The following is a 13,333-nucleotide window of genomic DNA, read 5'->3' as shown; positions in this document are numbered from 1 at the left end:
TTTCGCCGCAGCGGGGGGAGGAGGCATTGAACCCCTCGCACCTGCCCCCGGAGGAGGCAGGGGAGTCAGGTACCCGGAGGCGCACGGTGGACGGCCAGGGCGAGACCGCCACACCGCACTGGAGTCAGAGTTCCGAGTTTTTCGAGCCAGGTCCCGGTGAAACGCAGTACGGAGCACCCGACAGGAACCTCCAGCAGACCCCCCCGTGCGGTTCCCTCGTCCCTCGGAAGAGGCGGAGAGGTGGGTGTTTTTCATCTGCTGGCGGACTGCCGGGGAGAACGTGCTGCTCGGGAGCCAGGCTCAGAGTTAGTGGCAGTGAGAGCCCGTCCACCTGCCTTTTACAGCAGGCATGCTCTGGTATCGGGGTGGGGAGAGAAGGTAGATGCAGAGGCTGCAGAAACAGCCAGAGCCTTTCCCCTCTAACACACCCCTCATTTGATGCATTGAACCCCTCGCACCAGCGCCGGAGGAGTCAGGTACCCGGAGGCGCACGGTGGACGGCCAGGGCGAGATCGCCACACCGCACTGGAGTCAGAGTTCCGAGTTTTTCGAGCCAGGTCCCGGTGAAACGCAGTACGGAGCACCCGGCAGGAACCTCCAGCAGACCCCCCCACGCGGTTCCCTCGTCCCTCGGAAGAGGCGGAGAGGTGGGTGTTTTTCATCTGCTGGCGGACTGCCGGGGAGAACGTGCTGCTCGGGAGCCAGGCTCAGAGTTAGTGGCAGTGAGAGCCCGTGCACCTGCCTTTTACAGCAGGCACGCTCTGGTATCGGGGTGGGGAGAGAAGGTAGATGCAGAGGCTGCAGAAACAGCCAGAGCCTTTCCCCTCTAACACACCCCTCATTTGGTTCATGAGCACTGTGCAGTTTCCCCTGTCAACTCTCCTTATATTCCTCCGGAGACCAGTTGGGACATGGCAGCATCCCACTTCGCTTGGTAGACCATATCGTTAAATGAGCTCTGGTATCGGGGTGGGGAGAGAAGGTAGATGCAGAGGCTGCAGAAACAGCCAGAGCCTTTCCCCTCTAACACACCCCTCATTTGGTTCATGAGCACTGGGCAGAGTCCCCTGTCAACTCTCCTTATATTCCTCCGGAGACCAGTTGGGACATGGCAGCATCCCACTTCGCCATATCGTTAAATGAGCTCAGTAATGTACTGCACAACATCACATGGGTAAAATGAGCTATATAATGCACTGTAAAATCACATTTGGTTTATTTCCAAAAAGCCTGGAAAAAACACATATCCATCATGTCCTGTAAAATATCATTCTTTGTTTATTTCCATCCTTCAGGCAAATACACATATCTTTGTCCGCTCCAGGATTACCCGTAGTTTGGATGAACCGAGCGCCAAGCACCGGAAGCTGAACCCGGGGAGGAGGCCCTCCGATGGCGGGTCAAATTTGATGATACCGCAGCTGGCTGGACACTAGCCGTAGAAGAACACCTGGGCGGGACCAGGCATGTCCCTCTTTGCAGACAAGCATATATGCGCTCACAGGAGCAGAGTCAAACCCGCAGTTTGGATGAACCGACCGCCAAGCACCGGAAGCTGGACCCGGGGAGGAGGCCCTCCGATGGCGGGTCAAATTTGATGATACCGCAGCTGGCTGGACACTAGCCGTAGAAGAACAACTGGGCGTGACCAGGCATGTCCCTCTTTTGCAGACAAGCATATATGCGCTCCCAGGAGCAGAGTCAAACCCGCAGTTTGGATGAACCGACCGCCAAGCACCGGAAGCTGGACCCGGGGAGGAGGCCCTCCGATGGCGGGTCAAATTTGATGATACCGCAGCTGGCTGGACACTAGCCGTAGAAGAACACCTGGGCGGGACCAGGCATGTCCCTCTTTGCAGACAAGCATATATGCGCTCCCAGGAGCAGAGTCAAACCCGCAGTTTGGATGAACCGACCGCCAAGCACCGGAAGCTGGACCCGGGGGAGGAGGCCCTCCGATGGCGGGTCAAATTTGATGATACCGCAGCTGGCTGGACACTAGCCGTAGAAGAACACCTGGGCGGGACCAGGCATGTCCCTCTTTGCAGACAAGCATATATGCGCTCCCAGGAGCAGAGTCAAACCCGCAGTTTGGATGAACCGACCGCCAAGCACCGGAAGCTGGACCCGGGGGAGGAGGCCCTCCGATGGCGGGTCAAATTTGATGATACCGCAGCTGGCTGGACACTAGCCGTAGAAGAACACCTGGGCGGGACCAGGCATGTCCCTCTTTGCAGACAAGCATATATGCGCTCCCAGGAGCAGAGTCAAACCCACAGTTTGGAGGAACCGACCGCCAGAGCACCGGCACGAAGCCGGGCCGGCGGAGGCCTTCCGATGGCGGGTCACGTTTGCCATTCGATCAATGTCTTTGCAGACAAGCATATATGTGGTTGTTACGCAGGATCAAACAGGTAGTTTGATGAAGTAGGGTCCTGTGCCCGGAGCAAGGCCAATTGCTGAATGCCGCAGCCGACTAAGGCCGCTATGCCACAGTGGAGGATGAGAGAAACAGGTGTTTGTCTTGCATTCCGCGGCGAAGTGGGGAGGTGGAACTTCCACCCCGCTACGGAACCTGTGGTGGGACCCCTGAGTCAGACGGTTCGTCTTGGAAACGCTTCATATCGGTCGGCCTGGGAGGTAAGAGACACGCACGGTAACGGACACGCAGGGTTACCCCCACGCAGCCCACGCAACACGGAGGAGGCAGGGGAGTCTGGTACCCGGAGGCGCATGGCCGCAACACCGCACTGGAGTCAGGGTTTCGAGTTTTTCGAGCCAGGTCCCAGTGAACGCAAGACTCCAGCAGGAGCCTCCAGCAGACCCCCCCGACGTTTCCCTCGTCCCTCCCGGCCATCAGAGTCGAACCCGCAGTTCGGAGGAACCGACCGCCAGAGCACCGGCACGAGGCCGGGCCGGCGGAGGCCCTCCGATGGCGGGTCGCGTTTGCCATTCAATCAGTGAGAAATAAGAAGAGGAAGGGAAAAAAAAGACTAACTTGTCTTTTTGGAGTTCCATAAAAAATGGGTGAAAATGACAAAATGTATACGAGAATAGTGCCCCATAAGGCGGGTAAAGTCCCCTGTCAACTCCCCTCACCTTCCTCCACACTCTGAAAAAGTCAGAGTTATTTTTTGGAGAACCATCAAAAAGGGCTAAAAGTGTTGAAATGTATCCGAGAATAGTGCCCCATAAGGCGGGTAAAGTCCCCTGTCAACTCCCCTCACCTTCCTCCACACTCTGAAAAAGTCAGAGTTATTTTTTGGAGAACCATCAAAAAGGGCTAAAAGTGTTGAAATGTATCCGAGAATAGTGCCCCATAAGGCGGGTAAAGTCCCCTGTCAACTCCCCTCACCTTCCTCTACACTCTGAAAAAGTCAGATTTATTTTTTGGAGAACCATCAAAAAGGGCTAAAAGTGTTGAAATGTATCCGAGAATAGTGACTCATGAGGCGGATTGAGTCCCCTGTCAACTCCCCTTACCTTCCTCCAGAGCCCAGTTCAAAAACTTTAAGTTTGGTAAGAACCATGCTGGGGGGTCTCCAGGCAACAAAATGTATCCGAGCCAAAGTGCACATACAGCGGATGAATTCCTCCATGAAGTTACACAGCCGTTTTTTTTCTGAGTCCTCTCAAAAACCGGGTTTCCGATTTCGTGCAGAAGGTAGCTTGTAAAACATGAACGGTTTTTTACAACGAAGTAGGGGAAGTCTGGATTCCCCTCTCCGTTGTACCTTGCAACGGGGGAGGTGAAAAGTGTTCGGGGCTTTGTCCCGAAGCGCCGAACACTTGAGCCCCTTCTCCCCTTCTCAGAGCCCCTCTCCCTTGTAATTTTAAAAGTTCATTTTTTGATTATTTTAACATATAATTGACTGTTTTCTTTCATTTTTTTTTCTTTCCACGGGTGGGGGCCTATGGCAGGCTGCCTATGAGCTCCCAAATATGGCCCGGATCATCCGGGATTTGTGGGATAAGCTCAATAAACTGACAAAGTCATCCAAATATGTCGCTTTTATAGCCCAAAGATATATCATGCAAATACATTAAAATAGTAAAAGGTACGATTGTGCTCGGCATTAACCGGAATTTGATTTATATAGCCCTCAAAAAAGGATTAAAAATCATTTTCGTGGGGAAAAGTGTTAAAAGGCCTGATTAAAGCATTTGCGGGACCCCAGCGAGCTCCAGACCATGTGCATTGTGTTGGGGACCCTCCACAATGATAAGACCCATCATTTAAATGCAAAAGCCACCATTAAAAGTCACTTTTAGGGGCAAAAAACAGCCTCTGTCCACTCCGTTAACAAACTGATAGGCAAATGTACAAAAGTGTGATTAAAGCATTTGCGGGACCCCAGCGAGCTCCAGACTAGTTGCATTGTGTCGGGGACCCTGGAGAATGATAAGACCCATCATTTAAATACAAAAAACACCATTACAAGTCACTTTTAGGGGCGAAAAACAGCCTCTGTCCACTTCGTTAACAAACTGATAGGCAAATGGACAAAAGTGTGATTAAAGCATTTGCGGGACCCCAGCGTGCTCCAGACTAGTTGCATTGTGTCGGGGACCCTGGAGAATGATAAGACCCATCTTTTAAATACAAAAAACACCATTAAAAGTCACTTTTAGGGGCGAAAAACAGCCTCTGTCCACTTCGTTAACAAACTGATAGGCAAATGGACAAAAGTGTGATTAAAGCATTTTCGGGACCCCAGCGAGCTCCAGACCATGTGCATTGTGTCGGGGACCCTCCACAATGATAAGACCCATCATTTAAATGCAAAAGCCACCATTAAAAGTAACTTTTAGGGGCGAAAAAAGCCTCTGTCCACTTCGTTAACAAACTGATAGGCAAATGGACAAAAGTGTGATTAAAGCATTTGCGGGACCCCAGCGAGCTCCGGACCATGTGCATTGTGTCGGGGACCCTGGAGAATGATAAGACCCATCATTTAAATGCAAAACCCACCATTAAAAGTCACTTTTAGGGGCGAAAAACAGCCTCTGTCCACTTCGTTAACAAACTGATAGGCAAATGGACAAAAGTGTGATTAAAGCACTTGCGGGACCCCAGCGAGCTCCAGACTAGTTGCATTGTGTCGGGGACCCTGGAAAATGATGAGACCCATCATTTAAATACAAAAAACACCATTAAAAGTCACTTTTAGGGGCGAAAAACAGCCTCTGTCCACTTCGTTAACAAACTGATAGGCAAATGGAAAAAAGTGTGATTAAAGCATTTGCGGGACCCCAGCGAGCTCCAGACTAGTTGCATTGTGTCGGGGACCCTCCACAATGATAAGACCCATCATTTAAATACAAAAAACACCATTAAAAGTCACTTTTAGGGGCGAAAAACAGCCTCTGTCCACTTCGTTAACAAACTGATAGGCAAATGGACAAAAGTGTGATTAAAGCATTTGCGGGACCCCAGCGAGCTCCAGACTAGGTGCATTGTGTCGGGGACCCTCCACAATGATAAGACCCATCATTTAAATGCAAAAGCCACCATTAAAAGTCACTTTTAGGGGCAAAAAACAGCCTCTGTCCACTTCGTTAACAAACTGATAGGCAAATGGACAAAAGTGTGATTAAAGCATTTGCGGGACCCCAGCAAGCTCCAGACTAGTTGCATTGTGTCGGGGACCCTCCACAATGATAAGACCCATCATTTAAATGCAAAACCCACCATTAAAAGACACTTTTAGGGGCGAAAAACAGCCTCTGTCCACTTCGTTAACAAACTGATAGGCAAATGGACAAAAGTGTGATTAAAGCATTTGCGGGACCCCAGCGAGCTCCAGACCATGTGCATTGAAATGTGTGATTAAAGCATATGCGGGACCCCCGCGAGCTCCAGACTATGTGCATTGTGTCGTTGACCCCCGTGAATGATAAGACCCATCATTTAAATACAAAAACCCCCATTAAGTGTCACTTTTAGGGTGAAAAAACAGCCTCTGTCCACTTCGTTAACAAACTGATAAGCAAATGGACAAAAGTGTGATTAAAGCATTTGCGGGACCCCAGCGAGCTCCAGACCATGTGTGTCCAATGACACACATGGTCTGGAGCTCGCTGGGGTCCCGCACAATTGACACAATTGTCAAGGACCCTCCACAATGATAAGACCCATCATTTAAATGCAAAAACCACCGTTAAAAGTCACTTTTAGGGGCGAAAAACAGCCTCTGTCCACTTCGTTAACAAACTGATAGGCAAATGGACAAAAGTGTGATTAAAGCATTTGCGGGACCCCAGCGAGCTCCAGACCATGTGTGTCATTGTGTCAAGGACCCTCCACAATGATAAGACCCATCATTTAAATGCAAAAACCACCGTTAAAAGTCACTTTTAGGGGCGAAAAACAGCCTCTGTCCACTTCGTTAACAAACTGATAGGCAAATGGACAAAAGTGTGATTAAAGCATATGCGGGAGCCCAGCGAGCTCCAGACTATGTGCATTGTGTCGGGGACCCCCGTGAATGATAAGACCCATCATTTAAATGCAAAAACCCCCATTAAAAGTCACTTTTAGGGGGAAAGAACAGCCTCTGTCCACTTCGTTAACAAACTGATAGGCAAATGGACAAAAGTGTGATTAAAGCATATGCGGGACCCCGCGAGCTCCAGACTATGTGCATTGTGTCGGGGACCCTCCACAATGATAAGACCCATCATTTAAAGGCAAAAACCACCGTTAAAAGTCACTTTTAGGGGCAAAAAACAGCCTCTGTCCACTTCGTTAACAAACTGATAGGCAAATGGACAAAAGTGTGATTAAAGCATTTGCGGGACCCCAGCGAGCTCCAGACCATGTGCATTGTGACGGGGACCCTCCACAATGATAAGACCCATCATTTAAATGCAAAAACCACCGTTAAAAGTCACTTTTAGGGGCAAAAAACAGCCTCTGTCCACTTCGTTAACAAACTGATAGGCAAATGGACAAAAGTGTGATTAAAGCATTTGCGGGACCCCAGCGAGCTCCAGACCATGTGCATTGTGTCGGGGACCCCCGTGAATGATAAGACCCATCATTTAAATGCAAAAACCCCCATTAAAAGTCACTTTTAGGAGGAAAAAAAAGCCTCTGTCCACTTCGTTAACAAACTGATAGGCAAATGGACAAAAGTGTGATTAAAGCATATGCGGGACCCCCGCGAGCTCCAGACTATGTGCATTGTGTCGGGGACCCCCGTGAATGATAAGACCCATCATTTAAATGCAAAAACCCCCATTAAAAGTCACTTTTAGGGGGAAAAAACAGCCTCTGTCCACTTCGTTAACAAACTGATAGGCAAATGGACAAAAGTGTGATTAAAGCATATGCGGGAACCCGCGAGCTCCAGACTATGTGCATTGTGTCGGGGACCCTCCACAATGATAAGACCCATCATTTAAATGCAAAAACCACCGTTAAAAGTCACTTTTAGGGGCAAAAAACAGCCTCTGTCCACTTCGTTAACAAGCTGATAGGCAAATGGACAAAAGTGTGATTAAAGCATTTGCGCGACCCCAGCGAGTTCCAGACCATGTGCATTGTGTCGGGGACCCTCCACAATGATAAGACCCATCATTTAAATGCAAAAACCACCGTTAAAAGTCACTTTTAGGGGCGAAAAACAGCCTCTGTCCACTTCGTTAACAAACTGATAGGCAAATGGACAAAAGTGTGATTAAAGCATATGCGGGAGCCCAGTGAGCTCCAGACTATGTGCATTGTGTCGGGGACCCCCGTGAATGATAAGACCCATCATTTAAATGCAAAAACCCCCATTAAAAGTCACTTTTAGGGGGAAAAAACAGCCTCTGTCCACTTCGTTAACAAACTGATAAGCAAATGGACAAAAGTGTGATTAAAGCATATGCGGGAGCCCAGCGAGCTCCAGACTATGTGCATTGTGTCGGGGACCCCCGTGAATGATAAGACCCATCATTTAAATGCAAAAACCCCCATTACAAGTCACTTTTAGGGGGAAAAAAAAGCCTCTGTCCACTTCGTTAACAAACTGATAGGCAAATGGACAAAAGTGTGATTAAAGCATATGCGGGACCCCCGCGAACTCCAGACTATGTGCATTGTGTCGGGGACCCTCCACAATGATAAGACCCATTATTTAAATGCAAATACCACCGTTAAAAGTCACTTTTAGGGGCAAAAAACAGCCTCTGTCCACTTCGTTAACAAACTGATAGGCACATGGACAAAAGTGTGATTAAAGCATATGCGGGACCCCCGCGAGCTCCAGACTATGTGCATTGTGTCCTTGAACCCCGTGAATGATAAGACCCATCATTTAAATGCAAAAACCCCCATTAAAAGTCACTTTTAGGGGGAAAAAACAGCCTCTGTCCACTTCGTTAACAAACTGATAGGCAAATGGACAAAAGTGTGATTAAAGCATATGCGGGACCCCCGCGAGCTCCAGACTATGTGCATTGTGTCGGGGACCCTCCACAATGATAAGACCCATCATTTAAATGCAAAAACCACCGTTAAAAGTCACTTTTAGGGGCAAAAAACAGCCTCTGTCCACTTCGTTAACAAACTGATAGGCAAATGAACAAAAGTATGATTAAAGCATTATCGGGACCCCAGCGAGCTCCAGACCATGTGCATTGTGTCGGGGACCCTCCACAATGATAAGACCCATCATTTAAATGCAAAAACCACCGTTAAAAGTCACTTTTAGGGGCAAAAAACAGCCTCTGTCCACTTCGTTAACAAACTGAAAGGCAAATGGACAAAAGTGTGATTAAAGCATATGCGGGACCCCCGCGAGCTCCAGACTATGTGCATTGTGTCCTTGACCCCCGTGAATGATAAGACCCATCATTTAAATGAAAAAACCCCCATTAAAAGTCACTTTTAGGGGGAAAAAACAGCCTCTGTCCACTTCGTTAACAAACTGATAAGCAAATGGACAAAAGTGTGATTAAAGCATATGCGGGAGCCCAGCGAGCTCCAGACTATGTGCATTGTGTCGGGGACCCCCGTAAATGATAAGACCCAACATTTAAATGCAAAAACCCCAATTAAAAGTCACTTTTAGGGGGAAAAAACAGCCTCTGTCCACTTCGTTAACAAACTGATAGGCAAATGGACAAAAGTGTGATTAAAGCATATGAGGGACCCCCGCGAGCTCCAGACTATGTGCATTGTGTCGGGGACCCTCCACAATGATAAGACCCATCATTTAAATGCAAAAACCACCGTTAAAAGTCACTTTTAGGGGCAAAAAACAGCCTCTGTCCACTTCGTTAACAAACTGATAGGCAAATGAACAAAAGTGTGATTAAAGCATTATCGGGACCCCAGCGAGCTCCAGACCATGTGCATTGTGTTGGGGACCGTCCACAATGATAAAATCCATCATTTAAATGCAAAAACCACCGTTAAAAGTCACTTTTAGGGGCGAAAAACAGCCTCTGTCCAATTCGTTAACAAACTGATAGGCAAATGGACAAAAGTGTGATTAAAGCATATGCGGGAGCCCAGCGAGCTCCAGACTATGTGCATTGTGTCGGGGACCCCCGTGAATGATAAGACCCATCATTTAAATGCAAAAACCCCCATTAAAAGTCACTTTTAGGGGGAAAAAACAGCCTCTGTCCACTTCGTTAACAAACTGATAGGCAAATGGACAAAAGTGTGATTAAAGCATATGCGGGACACCGCGAGCTCCAGACTATGTGCATTGTGTCGGGGACCCTCCACAATGATAAGACCCATCATTTAAATGCAAAAACCACCGTTAAAAGTCACTTTTAGGGGGAAAAAACAGCCTCTGTCCACTTCGTAAACAAACTGATAAGCAAATGGACAAAAGTGTGATTAAAGCATTATCGGGACCCCAGCGAGCTCCAGACCATGTGCATTGTGTCGGGGACCCCCGTGAATGATAAGACCCATCATTTAAATGCAAAAAAACCCATTAAAAGTCACTTTTAGGGGGAAAAAACAGCCTCTGTCCACTTCGTTAACAAACTGATAGGCAAATGGACAAAAGTGTGATTAAAGCATATGCGGGACCCCCGCGAGCTCCAGACTATGTGCATTGTGTCGGGGACCCTCCACAATGATAAGACCCATCATTTAAATGCAAAAACCACCGTTAAAAGTCACTTTTAGGGGCAAAAATTTGCCTCTGTCCACTTCGTTAACAAACTGATAAGCAAATGGACAAAAGTGTGATTAAAGCATATGAGGGACCCCCGCGAGCTCCAGACTATGTGCATTGTGTCGGGGACCCTCCACAATGATAAGACCCATCATTTAAATGCAAAAACCACCGTTAAAAGTCACTTTTAGGGGCAAAAAACAGCCTCTGTCCACTTCGTTAACAAACTGATAGGCAAATGGACAAAAGTGTGATTAAAGCATATGCGGGACCCCCGCGAGCTCCAGACTATGTGCATTGTGTCGGGGACCCTCCACAATGATAAGACCCATCATTTAAATGCAAAAACAACCGTTAAAAGTCACTTTTAGGGGCAAAAAAAAGGCTCTGTCCACTTCGTTAACAAACTGATAGGCAAATGGACAAAAGTGTGATTCAAGCATATGCGGGACCCCCGCGAGCTCCAGACTATGTGCATTGTGTCGTTGACCCCCGTGAATGATAAGACCCATCATTTAAATGCAAAAACCCCCATTAAAAGTCACTTTTAGGGGGAAAGAACAGCCTCTGTCCACTTCGTTAACAAACTGATAGGCAAATGGACAAAAGTGTGATTAAAGCATATGCGCGACCCCGCGAGCTCCAGACTATGTGCATTGTGTCGGGGACCCTCCACAATGATAAGACCCATCATTTAAAGGCAAAAACCACCGTTAAAAGTCACTTTTAGGGGCAAAAAACAGCCTCTGTCCACTTCGTTAACAAACTGAAAGGCAAATGGACAAAAGTGTGATTAAAGCATATGCGGGACCCCCGCGAGCTCCAGACTATGTGCATTGTGTCGGGGACCCTCCACAATGATAAGACCCATCATTTAAATGCAAAAACCACCGTTAAAAGTCAAATTTGCCTCTGTCCACTTCGTTAACAAACTGATAGGCAAATGGACAAAAGTGTGATTAAAGCATATGAGGGACCCCCGCGAGCTCCAGACTATGTGCATTGTGTCGGGGACCCTCCACAATGATAAGACCCATCATTTAAATGCAAAAACCACAGTTAAAAGTCACTTTTAGGGGCAAAAAACAGCCTCTGTCCACTTCGTTAACAAACTGATAGGCAAATGGACAAAAGTGTGATTAAAGCATATGCGGGACCCCCGCGAGCTCCAGACTATGTGCATTGTGTCGGGGACCCTCCACAATGATAAGACCCATCATTTAAATGCAAAAACCACCGTTAAAAGTCACTTTTAGGGGCAAAAAAAAGGCTCTGTCCACTTCGTTAACAAACTGATAGGCAAATGGACAAAAGTGTGATTCAAGCATATGCGGGACCCCCGCGAGCTCCAGACTATGTGCATTGTGTCGTTGACCCCCGTGAATGATAAGACCCATCATTTAAATGCAAAAACCCCCATTAAAAGTCACTTTTAGGGTGAAAAAACAGCCTCTGTCCACTTCGTTAACAAACCTATAGGCAAATGGACAAAAGTGTGATTAAAGCATATGCGGGACCCCCGCGAGCTCCAGACTATGTGCATTGTGTCGGGGACCCTCCACAATGATAAGACCCATCATTTAAATGCAAAAACCACCGTTAAAAGTCACTTTTAGGGGCAAAAAACAGCCTCTGTCCACTTCGTTAACAAACTGATAGGCAAATGGAAAAAAGTGTGATTAAAGCATATGCGGGACCCCCGCGAGCTCCAGACTATGTGCATTGTGTCGGGGACCCTCCACAATGATAAGACCCATCATTTAAATGCAAAAACCACCGTTAAAAGTCACTTTTAGGGGCGAAAAACAGCCTCTGTCCACTTCGTTAACAAACTGATAGGCAAGTGGACAAAAGTTTGATTAAAGCATATGCGGGAGCCCAGCGAGCTCCAGACTATGTGCATTGTGTTGGGGACCCCCGTGAATGATAAGACCCATCATTTAAATGCAAAAATCCCCATTAAAAGTCACTTTTAGTGGGAAAAAACAGCCTCTGTCCACTTCGTTAACAAACTGATAGGCACATGGACAAAAGTGTGATTAAAGCATATGCGGGACCCCCGCGAGCTTCCGCGAGCTCCAGGCTATGTGCATTGTGTCGGGGACCCTCCACAATGATAAGACCCATCATTTAAATGCAAAAACCACCGTTAAAAGTCACTTTTAGGGGCAAAAAACAGCCTCTGTCCACTTCGTTAACAAACTGAAAGGCAAATGGACAAAAGTGTGATTAAAGCATATGCGGGACCCCCGCGAGCTCCAGACTATGTGCATTGTGTCCTTGACCCCTGTGAATGATAAGACCCATCATTTAAATGCAAAAACCCCCATTAAAAGTCACTTTTAGGGGGAAAAAACAGCCTCTGTCCACTTCGTTAACAAACTGATAAGCAAATGGACAAAAGTGTGATTAAAGCATATGCGGGAGCCCAGCGAGCTCCAGACTATGTGCATTGTGTCGGGGACCCCCGTAAATGATAAGACCCAACATTTATATGCAAAAACCCCAATTAAAAGTCACTTTTAGGGGGAAAAAACAGCCTCTGTCCGCTTCGTTAACAAACTGATAGGCAAATGGACAAAAGTGTGATTAAAGCATATGCGGGAGCCCAGCGAGCTCCAGACTATGTGCATTGTGTCGGGGACCCTCCACAATGATATGACCCATCATTTAAAGGCAAAAACCCCCATTAAAAGTCACTTTTAGGGGGAAAAACCAGCCTCTGTCCACTTCGTTAACAAACTGATAGGCAAATGGACAAAAGTGTGATTAAAGCATTTGCGGGACCCCAGCGAGCTCCAGACCATGTGCATTGTGTCGGGGACCCTCCACAATGATAACACCCATCATTTAAATGCAAAAACCACTGTTAAAAGTCACTTTTAGGGGCGAAAAACAGCCTCTGTTCACTTCGTTAACAAACTGATAGGCAAATGGACAAAAGTGTGATTAAAGCATATGCGGGAGCCCAGCGAGCTCCAGACTATGTGCATTGTGTCGGGGACCCCCGTGAATGATAAGACCCATCATTTAAATGCAAAACCCCCCATTAAAAGTCACTTTTAGGGGCAAAAAACAGCCTCTGTCCACTTCGTTAACAAACTGATAGGCAAATGGACAAAAGTGTGATTAAAGCATTTGCGGGACCCCAGCGAGCTCCAGACTAGTTGCATTGTGTCGGGGACCCTCCACAATGATAAGACCCA

Source organism: Notothenia rossii (assembly GCF_949606895.1).
Source record: "Notothenia rossii genome assembly, contig: scaffold_97, whole genome shotgun sequence".
Classification (NCBI taxonomy): Eukaryota; Metazoa; Chordata; class Actinopteri; order Perciformes; family Nototheniidae; genus Notothenia; species Notothenia rossii.
This window is presented reverse-complemented; position numbering follows the sequence as displayed.